This window comes from Lynx canadensis, chromosome B1 (genome assembly GCF_007474595.2).
Source record: "Lynx canadensis isolate LIC74 chromosome B1, mLynCan4.pri.v2, whole genome shotgun sequence".
Classification (NCBI taxonomy): Eukaryota; Metazoa; Chordata; class Mammalia; order Carnivora; family Felidae; genus Lynx; species Lynx canadensis.
The window spans coordinates 174,927,657-174,940,813 of NC_044306.2; positions in this window are offsets into that span (position 1 = coordinate 174,927,657).

A 13,157-nucleotide genomic window follows, 5' to 3' on the forward strand; every position below is an offset into this window, starting at 1 on the left:
TTAGTAAGAATGTTAGCGCAAGGCCGCAATCCAGAGGTGGTGCCTGCAGGTAAGTTCGATTCTTTATCTTCAGTCAACAGAAAGGACTTTATTAATTAGCATATGGATGTTGGAAGCTATTTCCCATTAGGGAATCACTTTCATATGAGATGGACAGACTGGTTAGAAATAGCGTAGAGCCATTCACTCTCGCACCAGCACGGTAGACGGTAGCCATCGAGTTCTCTGCACCCTCCCAGTGGATCCCAGTACTTGTTTCTGAAAAACGCCTGACCAGTGACCAGCACAAAGGAGGCTTGCTGCTACAGTTAAACTCTTCGGTTAGCTCAACCCTGCCTCTAGAAGAGTGTCACGTTTGCTTCTACTGAACTCCCCACGAGAGATAGTTGGAGAAACTAAAGGAAGGGAAGGAGAGACTTCACCAAGCCTGCACCACGGGCTGCATGACTGTCTTGATTCCTGCTCACTGATCAGTGTTGGAAGGTGGCGCTGAATTGAGCCTGAGATTTGCTCTGGGACCACGTGTGAGGCCGTGAGGAAGAAGACCTTTACCCTCACTCAACTCTAGATACTGGAGGTTTCAACATCCACCAAAAAAACCCCTAAATAAACAGGAAGGATCACGTTGGTGGAGGCCAGATTATGCATAGCACGTGGCCTAGGCACAATCTACCTCCTGTCTGCCTCTCCTGGTACTCCCCCAGCTCAGGACATTTCTGGGAACATTGCTCCGTCCGGACGTGTGACCACGCTGTTCCCTCTCCCATCCCTCCGGCTCCTGTGCCTCCAGAAATCTCACCTCCTGGTCTCATCTGGACATCCCTTCCTCAGGGAAGCCCTTTCTGCCTTTCAGTCCAGGTCACAGCCCCCATGCCACCCCCGGTGGTGCAGGGGACCTTTCTCCCTGCAGTCCACACAGGAACGTAGAGTGGTATGTCTGTATGCTTATCACATTGGCACCTATGAGACTGTGTCCAGGTCTGTTCTGTTCACCATTGTATCCCCACCGGCTGGCATGGCCTCCACAGACAATTGCTCAACAGAAGGGCATTTAGGTTTTAGTCCACACAGCATTAGTGGTGGGGGGCAGGGGCGGGGAAGCTTTTTATGCCATTAGGTTTACCAACTAGAGTGGGCCCTCCACGGTGAAAAAGCTGACGATGAAGTTCTTAAAACAATCCGATCAAACTCACAAAGTAAAGGATGAAGAATATATAAAATACCAATGGTGAGGCAAAATGGCTTTCTCTTTTAAATACTTACATAAATGCCAACTTGGTTATTATGAAAATCCTTCATGGAAATGAGGACTGAAAAAGTCATCTTCTTCATGTCTCATTTCTCCCTATTTTATAGATTTCTTTAGTCTCAGCACTTACAGAATGATCATTTCAGCATGTAACTAAATTCTGCTTTCTCAAAGAAGTCTAATTTTTTTAGTTAAAAAAAAATTTAAGTTTATTTAGAGAGGGAGAAAGTGGATGTGAGCGGGGGAAGGGCAGAGACGGAGAGAGAGAGAGAGAGAGAGAGAGAGAGAGAGAGAATCCCAAGCAGGGTCTGCACTGTCAGTGCAGAGCCCGACATAGGCCTCGAACTCACAAACCATGAGATCCTGACCTGAGCTGAAACCAAGAGTCGGACGCTTAATTGAATGAGCCACCCAGGCACCCTTCCACTTTTTTTTTTTTTAATCCAAGTTAGTTAACATATAGTGTAATAATGGTTTCAGGAGGAGAATTTAGTGATTCATCACTTATATACAACACCCAGGGCTCATCCCAACAACTGAGCTCCTTGACACCCATCACCCATTCAGCCCATCCCCCCCCCCACCTGCCCCCCACCCCCCCAACAGCAACCCTCAGTTTGTTCTCTACAGTTAAGAGTCTCTTATGGTTTGCCTCCCTCTCTATTTTTATTTTATTTTTCTTTCCTTTCCCCTGTGTACTAAGTTCTGCTTTCTTAAAGAACTCCACTTTTGTCTCCTCAAATGAAGTCCATGTTATCCTCCCTACTTCCCACTAATACAAATATGGGATTGTAACTACATTCCCTGCCCCCCAAGGTTCTTTCTATGCTTGAGGTACAGAGAGCATTTAAAACAGACCCTGGGGGGCGCCTGGGTGGCTTGGTCGGTTAAGCGTCCGACTTCGGCTCAGGTCATGATCTCACGGCCCGTGAGTTCGAGCCCCGCGTCGGGCTCTGTGCTGACAGCTCAGAGCCTGGAGCCTGTTTCAGATTCTGTGTCTCCCTCTCTCTCTGCCCCTCCCCTGTTCATGCTCTGTCTCTCTCTGTCTCAAAAATAAATAAACGTTAAAAAAAAAATTAAAAAAAAAATAAATAAATAAAACAGACCCTGGACAGACATTTTAGTAGATGATTGTATAATAAGGAAAATTATATATCTGGTCAGAAATTCAGCAGAAACGTCATGTGTTTAAGTCTGATGCCTGCTGTTACTTCATGTGGCTCTCATGGAAGGTAAAGGTGGAGTGAGCTTTGGGGAGAAGTGGGTCGCCTGGTCGCCGCCCCTAGCCCCATCCTTTCCTTCCATTCCACACCCCATGCTGCTGCTCTGGTCCAAACTTCTCATTCTGCATTTGAGAAAACTGAAGGCCACAAGCTGAGACTCAGATTTATCAAACATTCACTACGTGCAAACACATGCTGGGGGAAATGCTCAGTTTCCCAGTGTTACGGAGAAGGAAGCTGAAATCCAGGGAGATGAAGTGAAATTCCTGAGGTCCCACATCAGATGGCCGAGTGGGGATTTGAGGCTGATGACAGTCCAGCCCTCATTCTAGTCTCTCCTGGGAGAGTGGGTCAAATGACTCAGTGATGGAAGAAAATACAACCCCGCTCCCAGTTTCTTAAAGGGCTCGCATAAACTAAGTAGATGGTAAGCACTTGTAAACAGAAGTAAGTAAAGACGTTTAATGGGACCAAATCATGCACATGATGCTGTCATCTGTGTCTGAGAGGATGATTCTGAGGATTTCTGACTTACAGGCATGCGTGTACGTGTGCCTTAATGGGTCACACCTGCCATTAGGGGCCCTGCAAAGTGCTAGGGTGGCAAATTCCTGAGTTTTTGTTTGTTTGCTTGTTCTGCTTTCTGTTCGTCTAATTAACTCTTACAGGGCAACTGTCTGTCAAGGGTGCAATTTCAGTAATTTGACTTTCTCTAAAGATACTTTAGCTTTTTTTTTTTTTTTTTTTTTGATTACAAAGAAGGCACACTCCTTTTGCTCCATTAAATCTCTGAATTTAGGCAGGGTATTAAAAAAAACAACCCTCTAGGCTTCTCCACACCAGCGGGCTGTGACTTCTCTACATCTGCCTTTGTTTTCGGGCTCAAGTCCCCAGAACCACTGCTTAGCCCAGTACTAGAGCACCAGGAAACACTTAGCTTTGAAAAGAGAAAGCGTCAATGGAGACTGAACTAACTGAAGGGCAGGAGGGATCAGGCCTCAGGCAGTGATCATCTGAAGCTGGACCTCTGCCTCGGTTACAGTGTGTCACTGAAGCTTTCACTATGTCCACTTCTAGAACATTTGGCTTCCTTCACCAAAACCGAGTCCCAGTGAGGATATAAAACCTGTCCTGTCAAGTTCAAAAGAGAATGCAGATAAATTGGACTTTGTAAACTAAATCTTGACTGTCTAGCCAATAAACTCTGTTTTATGATTCTTTTTAGAAACGACTGCAGCAGTAAATGCATCTTGTCACATGGTAGATGGACAGCAAACCACAATTCAAGCCCAGGTCAACTTGACTTTAAAACGGGAGCTCTCTCAATTTCCCCACAATGCCTAGCAGAGGCTGGGAAACACAACAGGCAAAGGAATTGCTTTGAAGTCTTTTAGTCAAAGAGTACAGGGCTTGGGGGTGGAGACAAGGGTTCCCATCCTCATTTTGCCTGGGACTTGCCGAGTATTTTTGAACAAGTTGCTTTCTCTCCCCAGCCTCGGTTTTCTTATCCATAAAGCCAGGTGTGTGGATCAGTGAGGCCCCTTTCCAGGTCATGATTCTGTAAACTACAGGTATTTTCAGAGCCTTAGTGTAGATGCTTAAGAAATGGGCTTAAAAATTTATTTGGAAAAAATAAAAATCTTTTATCATTCAAAGAATCCCAAGGAAAAGGTTGTAAAATTACATAATTTGAAGTATAAAGTGTGGTTTGTTGCCACTGGAACCAACATAGGGGTTCAATGCGATAAGAAAACCAGGTAAGGGAGGGAATATTTTTATGAGGCATTTTTAAGTTTCCATGAAATAATTACTTCAAAATCACCAATTTAAACTTTCAAGCATCTTTCTGAGTGTGGCACGGTGTATATGAAAAAAAAAAAAAGCCCATCAAAAAACCCCAAGCAAAAATCTATTGATTTAATAATTTCCTTCAAAGTCCAATTAATTACAAAACCTGCAGAGTGCTTCACTGGTAGGTCAGAAGACTGAGTTTGGAGTTAGGAGACCTGAGTTTAAGTTTTGGCTGACATTACAACCTCTCACTGTCCTGAACTATGAAAGGGACATAATAATCCTGTCTCTACAGATGTCCCAGGGAAGATCTAATAAACTGAAGAACTACTTTATATGAAGAACTGTTTCATTAGAACTAACTCCCTTTCAAAAAAATTCTTTCACGAGATACAGGAAATTGACAAGGGCATTCAGATTTGGAACTCTGTTTGAACTGCTTCTTAGCAAAAGTTCAAACACTGCTACAATTCAAAGGAATGGGAGGGGCGCCTCAGTAGCTCAGTCCATTGAGCGTCTGACTCTTGATTTCGGCTACGGTCATGATCCCAGGGTCGTGGGATTGAGCCTGGAGTCTGCTTAAGATTCGCTTGCTCTCTCCCTCTGCCCCTCTCCCCTGCTCTCGCTCTAAAAGAAAAAGAAAATTAAAAACACAATAAAATTCTCTAAGGAATGGTAGACGCAGCCTGAAAGCAAGCAAACAGAAAATCCAAACTATCATTCATTACCGCCAAAAAGTATCTTCTTTTTCAGCAGTAAAGAATGCAAAGGGAACATCCCAGCCTAAAGGTTGGGAAACAGTTCAGAACTTGGCCGTCCAGAACCATCTTCACTTCCTTTTTTTTTCTTTCCTCAGAATCCAGGTTGGCATCAAGTCTTGAGGGATGTGCTTTGCTTCTCAGACTACTGTACTTATGAATCATCTGGGGATCTTGTTAAAATGCAGATTCTGATTCAACAGATCTTTAAATAGAATCTAGCCTGCATTTCTAACCATCTCCCAGGTGACCGCTATGTTGCTGGTCCATGGACACCACCTTGAGTAGCAAAGCTATTGGCTTACTGGGAAAAAAAATGGTGGATGGTTGTTTTTGGAGACATGAAGACACGGGTTCGAATGTCATCTTTACAGGTCTTAGCTGTGTGATCTTGGGTGAATAACTATCTGTATAGTGGGATTAGTATCTATTCTATAAGTGATTGGAGGATCCTTTGAGATATTAATAAACAGACACAGTTCTTTTCAAATTAGTCTTTCCCTTGGCTCTCCTAAGCTCATTATCTTGTCCCCCATCACTCTTCTCTGATGAACCAGTTGGCTTATTTCTCTTTACTCTGAATCTTATTAAGTAGCTTGTGTGCACATGCACACACACTATACATTCTTTGAGGGCATGATCATATCTGATTTTATTTCTTTTAGTACAGAAATCAAGAAAAAGCATTCTTAAAGTTAAATTTTGTTCATACAAAATTCCGAGTTGTACAGTAATACTATTGTTTCCTGCTGCATCATGTAGGGGCAGGGAGGCAAAGCTGTATTTTTTTTGTGGTTACAAAAATGTGCTTTGGGTCAGATCTGAGTGCCAGCTGCACTTCCTGCCTAACTCAGACTGACATGCCTGGGGTCCGGTGTCTTTACCTGTAAAATAGATTTCTGCCTTAAACTCAAGTGTTGTTGGGAGAATTAACTTGGTTAAGTTATGCAAAATGCTTAGCTAATGTGACTGATTACAAAAATGACCCCATTTCCCCACGCCTCCCAGAATCCTTCCCGTTTTCTAAGGCGACCCTGAAGCTCCTCCCATTGAAAGGCAGAGTCTACTTCTCCACCCTTTGAATCTGGGCTGGCCTCTTCACTGGCTTTTAAAGGGGACTGGAGGAGGCAGCTCCTGGGTGGCTCAGTCAGGAGCTTCTGACTTTGGCTCAGGTCAAGATTCTCAGGGTTCGATTTGTGGGTTCAAGTCCCGTGTCAGGCTCTGTGCTGATATGTGCAGAGCCTGCTCCGGAATCTCTCTCACTGACTCTCCCTCCCTCCCCGACTGTCTCTTAAAATAAATAAATAAACTTAAAAAAAAAATAAAGGGGAATGGAGAAGTAACTAGGCCTCCTCTTACAATCATGCTGAGCCAACACGTGATCAAGCCTGACGACTCATTAGAGCTGTGCAGCCCAGCTACTCCCCGGTTGCTTTAGCTAATGGTCAGCCAATATTCAAGGGCAGGGTTGCCTTGGTGACCACACAGTAGCCATAAGGGAGCCTGGACAAGACCAGTGGATTCACCAGGTCCAAACTGCTGGTCCACAAAGTCATAAACTAAACAGTACATTTTAAGCCATTACATTTTGGGGTGGCTTGTTCTGCAGCAATGGATAATTAATAGTCTACAGAAGTAATTTCTCCATATGTAATGGCTGGGGAAGAAGGTACTTAACAGAAGATGAATTTCCCATAGCACCAAAATTTGTACTTTTTGGCCAATAGTAGTAGTAGGAAGGTGACCAGGCTGGGAATTGGGATGCTCAGATTCTAGTCCCAGCAGCTTTTCCACTGGACAGCCATATGACCCGAGGCACATCATTTAACCTCTTTGAGCCTCAGTTTCCTCAGCTGTAAATTAAGGTGCTTAGAACCAATAGTTTTTAAGGTTCTTTTCGGGTTCTAAAAAGGTCTGAGGGTGCATTTTTCCAGAACGCCATACTCATTTCCTTGCTACGAGATAGTTCTGAACTCAATTTTTCTTGTCTTGTAGACTCAGAATGTAATCACAGACAACCTTGATGGTATCGGCTTTGCTGTTTACAGCAGTTGGTTGTGACATTTCACACTTATCGTAATAGCCTTGTGCTGAATCTGTGAGGTGGGCCTCCTTGCCGTGGGCCAGGAAGCCACATGGCCAAGCTCGTTAGGAGTCTAAAGAGAAATAATGCCATGTACGTTCTGGTGACAATCTAAGTATGTGGCTCTTAACAATTCTTCATGGGTGCAGGAAGACTTCTTTAATTCATTTCTCAGTTGCACTAGTCTGGAGGACTGATGCTGTTGGCTACCTGACCACCGAAGAAGGGGGATAATGCTTCAAAGCCATGAAGTACAGATCCAATCTTCGTCACACATAAATGACCCAAGGTATGTACTCAATTATCAAATGGAAGGAAGATTTAACACCCAAATCAGAAGAAATGTTAAAAGTCTTGGGTGTAGAGGTCGACTATGGGCCTAAGAAACACGTGAATCACAAATACACCCAAATACATGTTGTATGACAAAGCTATGCATGTGGCAGAGGCCAAGGAGACCTCCTCCCAAGTACGGGGCTCCACCCGTGTACTGCTTGCACATGCTCAGACACAGTACTTCTGCAAATGCAACAGAGCCTCCTCTGCAGACACAGTGGCCAAATTAAAAAAAAAAAAAAAAAGGCTGTTCTACTGTCCACTTCTACAACTGCCATGCAATCAAGTTAGGGTATTTGTCTGTTTGTTTACTTATTTTTGAGAGAGAGTGATCATGTGTGGGCTCTGCGCTGAGCACCGAGGGTCTGATCTGGGACTCGAACTCACAAACTGTGAAATCATGACCTGAACGGAAGTCAGACGCTTAACCCATTGAGCCAACCCAGCTGCCTCTCAAGTCAGGGTATTTTTATTCCCAGAAGGAGTTAAGCTAAATCAGAGTGCATACACTACAAGGGCAATAGTCTATTCTAACTTAGCCTTCAGATCTACATATACAAGTGTACACGAAGAAGCATTGGGTTGTGGACAGTGTGAAATCTATTTGGCTCATTCTTTATCAAAACCTTTCTCCGTGATGGAAACACATGATGTGCAGCTGGAGAGTAGCAGTAGTCAGTAGGGAAAACACCGCAACGAAACACGGCTCACAGCTACCTGCCTGGAACAAATGCAGTTTGAAATGACATGGAAATGAACTTTAGATACGAGTCATCCAGTATTTTCTCTGACTTAATAGCCTAAATACCTTTGTCCTGCTACGTATCTTTAGAATCAATTCACCTCTCACTCTTCTCGTGTGGATTTTTATAGCAGATACCTTGCTGGTATCTTTCCCATTTCATTCTTCTTCTTATAGCCAGAGAGAACTTTCTAAAACACAGATCTGCTTAAAATCCTTCAGTGGCTTCTCTGAAGGCTGTAAGATCCCCTAAGGCTAGGACTGTGTCCCGGGCACTTTGCTCAGTGTAGTGCCTGATATCTCTAGGTTTACAAGCGTGCTGTCTCCAAGGTCGAGGAAAGGTTTCATTTAATTTTAGAGAGCCACTTGTACACAGAATAGAACAGAATTTGCTGCTCACGGTAAAATTTGAGACATACGCCTTTTCTTTTTTATTTAAGAAGTTTTAATGTTCATTAATTATTGAGAGAGAGAGAGACACACACAGAGCACGAGTGGGGGAGGGGCCAAGAGCGAGGGAGACACAGAATCCAAAGTAGGCTCTAGGCTCTGAGCTGTCAGCACAGAGACTGACTTGGGGCTTGAACTCACAAGCTGCAAGATCATGACCTGAGCTGAAGTTGGACCCTCAACTGACTGAGCCGCCCAGGTGCTCCTTCCTTTTGTCTTTTAATATTCACTGTAGCTCAGGATCATCCTTTCTAAGATGCTTGATGACACTGATTCCGTATTTTGAGGTTTTTTTGTTTTGTTTTGTTTTTGAGAGAGAGAGAAAGAGGGAGTACAAGCCTGGGAAGGGGAAGGAGGGGGAGAGAGAGAGAGAGAGAGAGAGAAGGAACCAACCCCAAGCTGGCTCCACACCCAGTGGGGAGCCTACTGGGGGGCTAGATCCCAGGATTCTGGGATCATGACCTGACTGGAACTCAAATCAAGAGTCAGACACTCAACTGAATAAGCCACCAGGTGTCCCTTCAGTTCTATTAAGTATCTACTTCAGGACACACATTCATCTGATGGCTATGTTGTGTTTGAGGATAGGGTCATTTTGATGATATATAGTCCTTCTGAAGATTCCAATTTCTGTGGGATCAGAATATTCTCAGGTGAAAAAGGTGAGCAGATAACAGATTTCACTGTCACATTATTCTCTTAAAACACCACTCAGGTGGTAAACACGCTAATACCCCTCGGTGACCCATCTGACCTGCAGACAGGTAAAGACTGAGATCTACCCTCCCCTAGGAGAGGCTACCGCGTCTTCTGACTTGTCTAGATAGAAAGTCTACCTGCAAACCAGATAATGACAAAAAAGGGGGACGGGGCAGGCAGCAGCTAGGTACTATTTAACGAAGATCCCAAAAGAGCCCAAGATTCAGGATTTCTGGAAACATTGTTAAACTAGGGGAATTTGCAAGTCCTGGTGAAGAAACCCAGGTACTGGGAGGTTGGTATTCAACTACTGTCTTTGGAAACGGGAGTCCATTCCAAGAAGCACAGCGAGTGGGCTTTTGCACCAAACGCAGGGCAGTTCCAGGAGCAAGGACAGCAGTACCTGCTCCGCCCTTGGGCCGGACTCAATTCTGGCCAGAACTCAGCTAGGTTGTATTTCCAGGCTCAGAGAGATGGTAGGTGGGAAGTCAGGGGGATCATTCCAGCTTCAGGCTATGGAACATATTTAGTTGACATGCAAGTTTTTGTTTTTGCTATTTTTAAATGTTTATTTATTTTGAAAGGACGGGGGAGGAGAGAGAGAGGAAGAGAGAGAGAATCCCAAGCAGGCTCCACACTCAGCACAGAGCTGGATGCAGAGCTCAATCTCACAACTGTGAGAGCATGACCTAAGCTGAAATCAAGAGTCGGACGCTTAACCTACTGAGCCACCCAGGCGCCCCTGTTCTAAATCCAGATATGCAAAAGCTCTTAGAACACAGCTAAGATTGGTCATATTTATCTTTAGATGTCACTGGATATCGAAATCTTCAGAACCATTAAGGACCAGCCGCGGGGCCAGATGCCACGAGACATGCACTCATCACATACTTGCTGAACAGAAAGAACAGTACCAGGATGGACACAGAGTGAGCAGAGAAGAGACATAAACCCAACCCGGCCTTCCCGTATTCATGTCTGCTCCATTCCTGTTCTGTGATCAAGGCAGCTTCTTGTAACTGATTCTTTACACGTCAGGAAAATACAAATAACCCCAGAATTATACTGACCCTTTAGAGCTTCAAAACACTGTTTCAGTGACCTGCCTCATGACTGCTGGGGTATTCTAGAGACACTGCTGTTTAGCCTCAGAACCTTTAACATGTCTCCTAAAAATAGTATTAACTGGAGGATTAGATGTGGCAATAAGTGGAATTGTGTGTGTGTGTGTGTGTGTGTGTGTGTGTGTGTGAGAGAGAGAGAGAGAGAGAGAGAGAGAATAAATAGAATTTATTGTGTTTAAAAGCAGCAATCACTTTCCATTTCTTTCTAGTTCAACTCTCAAAGGTTTCTCATCTTTTCTACAGCAATTACCGTAACAGCTTGGGTACAACCACTCAGGACTTTCCTAAACCAGGGTGAGAAGCGACGTAATTCTCTCACAGTGACAGGCAGATAATTAAAACACCTTCTTTAATGATCTGAACCACCTCATGGAACACTGACTTCTTCCAAATCTACTGGGCAAAAGTCTATATACCACAGTGGAAAATAAAATGTACTAAGTTACTGAGGAGAAAATAAAATGTACTAAGGAGAGTTTTTGTTTTGTTTTTAAGGTTAATTACAGTCCTAGAGGAACTGTAAAAAATAAAGTCCCACTGATTTTGAAATTTGTCTTCTATCACTGAAAAAACTTATTCAGTGGTGGTTTGTGAAAATCTCACCTCATCAGGGCTGCCAAGGTCAAGTGAGACCCAAGCCATCGCCCTGGGAGATGCCTGCCTAATTATTAAATATTCAGCAAACAGTTTGTGACCATTTAACAGTTTGCACCTGGCACGCTCTTACAGCGTGCGGCTTCCTAGAGCTGCACCCTCCCCGCTCCACCCCTTCTCACCGCCGCCCAGGGCGCCAGCACCCCAACCGGAGCAAATCCTGGGACCCAAGGACGTTTCAAAGAAACAGCGGCGGCCAACACTCCATTTCCGTTTTATTCGAAAACGCTCCGATGCTTAAAAATGGGGGAAGGGGACACTTAGAAATAAGGGGAAAATCGCTGGCAGTTTTTCCAACTCAAGTTCTCAGGCGCCGTAGAAAGTTCATTAATTAGGGATTTAAAAACAAAAGTGTTTCATACACCGCCGAGATGCCAAGCTTTCCAAACTGTCCTGGTCTTTAGTTTGGGGACTTTTTCAAGTCCCGCCGGCTCCCGCCCCCTCCCCCTCCCTGACCCCCGGGGCTGGATTTCGCCTCCCTCCCTGTGCCTTTGTTGAATTCCGTGACTTTTCCGAAGTAATCAAACTGAGCATTGCCTCACCCCATTTTTTTTTTTTTTCTACCCTGGCAGAAGGAAGTAAAGAAATAAAAACGACCTGCGAGAGAAGTCGGGGAAATAATGCCCCCAAGCCGAGGTCGGCAGGAGGCAAGCCCGCGGCGGGGCCCGACACGCGGGGCGGGGGACCGTCCCTACCTGGGGCCGGGCGGCGGCGGCGGGGTCGGGGTCAGGGCGCCCATGGCTTCGCCGGCCTCGGGCGGCGGCGCCGGGAAACGCCAGCGGCTCAGCGCCGCCGGGAGCCCGCCGCGCTCGCAGCGGCCGCCCCGGCGCCGTCATTGGGCCGGCGCGTCACGTGGCGCGGCCGGCGGGCGAGCCTCCCCGGCACGCGTAACCCTTTACCTGCGCGCCCCGGACCGCGCGGGGCCCCGGCGGCTCGACCCCCCGACCCCCGGAGCCGGGCAGGCCCTCCCTCCCCGCGCGCGGAAGCAGCAAACCCGGGCGCTCGCGTCGACCCGGGCGCGTGCCCACCGCCTGCCGGTGCCGGGAAACGTCTCGGTGCCTACTTTTCTGTCGCGCTGGACAGAGAAGGGAGCCCCCTGTGAATCCGTAAGTGCACGTAAGCGCACCCCCTGGCAAACAGACCTGTACCCCTCACCCCCGTGTTTTTGTGTGTTTGTTTCCTTCTCAGTTCTGGTTCATCCGTTGAGACCCGCTGTGTGCACTATCGCCTGACTGCACCATCAGAGATGATGGGCTGACACACAGCGCGGACGCTGCCACGACGTAACTCCCAGGGAAGCTGCACACACTCGCCTGCACCCTGGACACCAAAGTGGGAGTTCGGCGAGGCCACGCTTTCCCCCTTCCCTCTCTTTTCCCGGGCTCTTGGCACCGCGGCTGCAGCCCTGCGTGCACACCTGCTGAGCTCCACGCGGTACTTTGTTGCAGTGCGTGCACCTAAGGTGGGTGGAGAGCTGGGGGCTCTTCCTTAAAATACTAACTACTTAGGTTTTGGAGATTCTTTTCACCTGTGCTCCCAAGTGGAGTTGGGTTTGACAGGAAAATGCGTTAAGCAACTGCGCCACCTAGCTCACCCTCTTCTCTCCTCTTCCAACCGTCCAGGGAGAGCCAGGATACAATAGGATGCTGGAGAAGCAGCGGGACCGAATACTATTTAAAGAGGGACATGCTGTCCTTAGTTGTTAATGTGTCCACTGCAGTGATTCCTGCCCCATTTACACGTATGTCAGGATTTGTGGGAGAAAGCTCATTTTTAAAAATCTTGCCAGTGGTCTAGTACCTACATGCTTTAAAATGATAGATGTAGAGAGAAGTTCTATGCGCTTTTGCATTATTTTCTGATAAAACGCGTTGTCATAATAGAGGCCCCTCATGCCCAATGTCTAGTGGACGCTTTACTGTCCACAGAATATTGGTACATTTCTCAGTTAATTTGTTCTGACCAAAAAGCCATTGGTATTTATCTTCGGTTTCAGAGTGTGATTGGTTCCCAGACTAGCAGAATCAGCTTCATCTGGAGGAATCTAG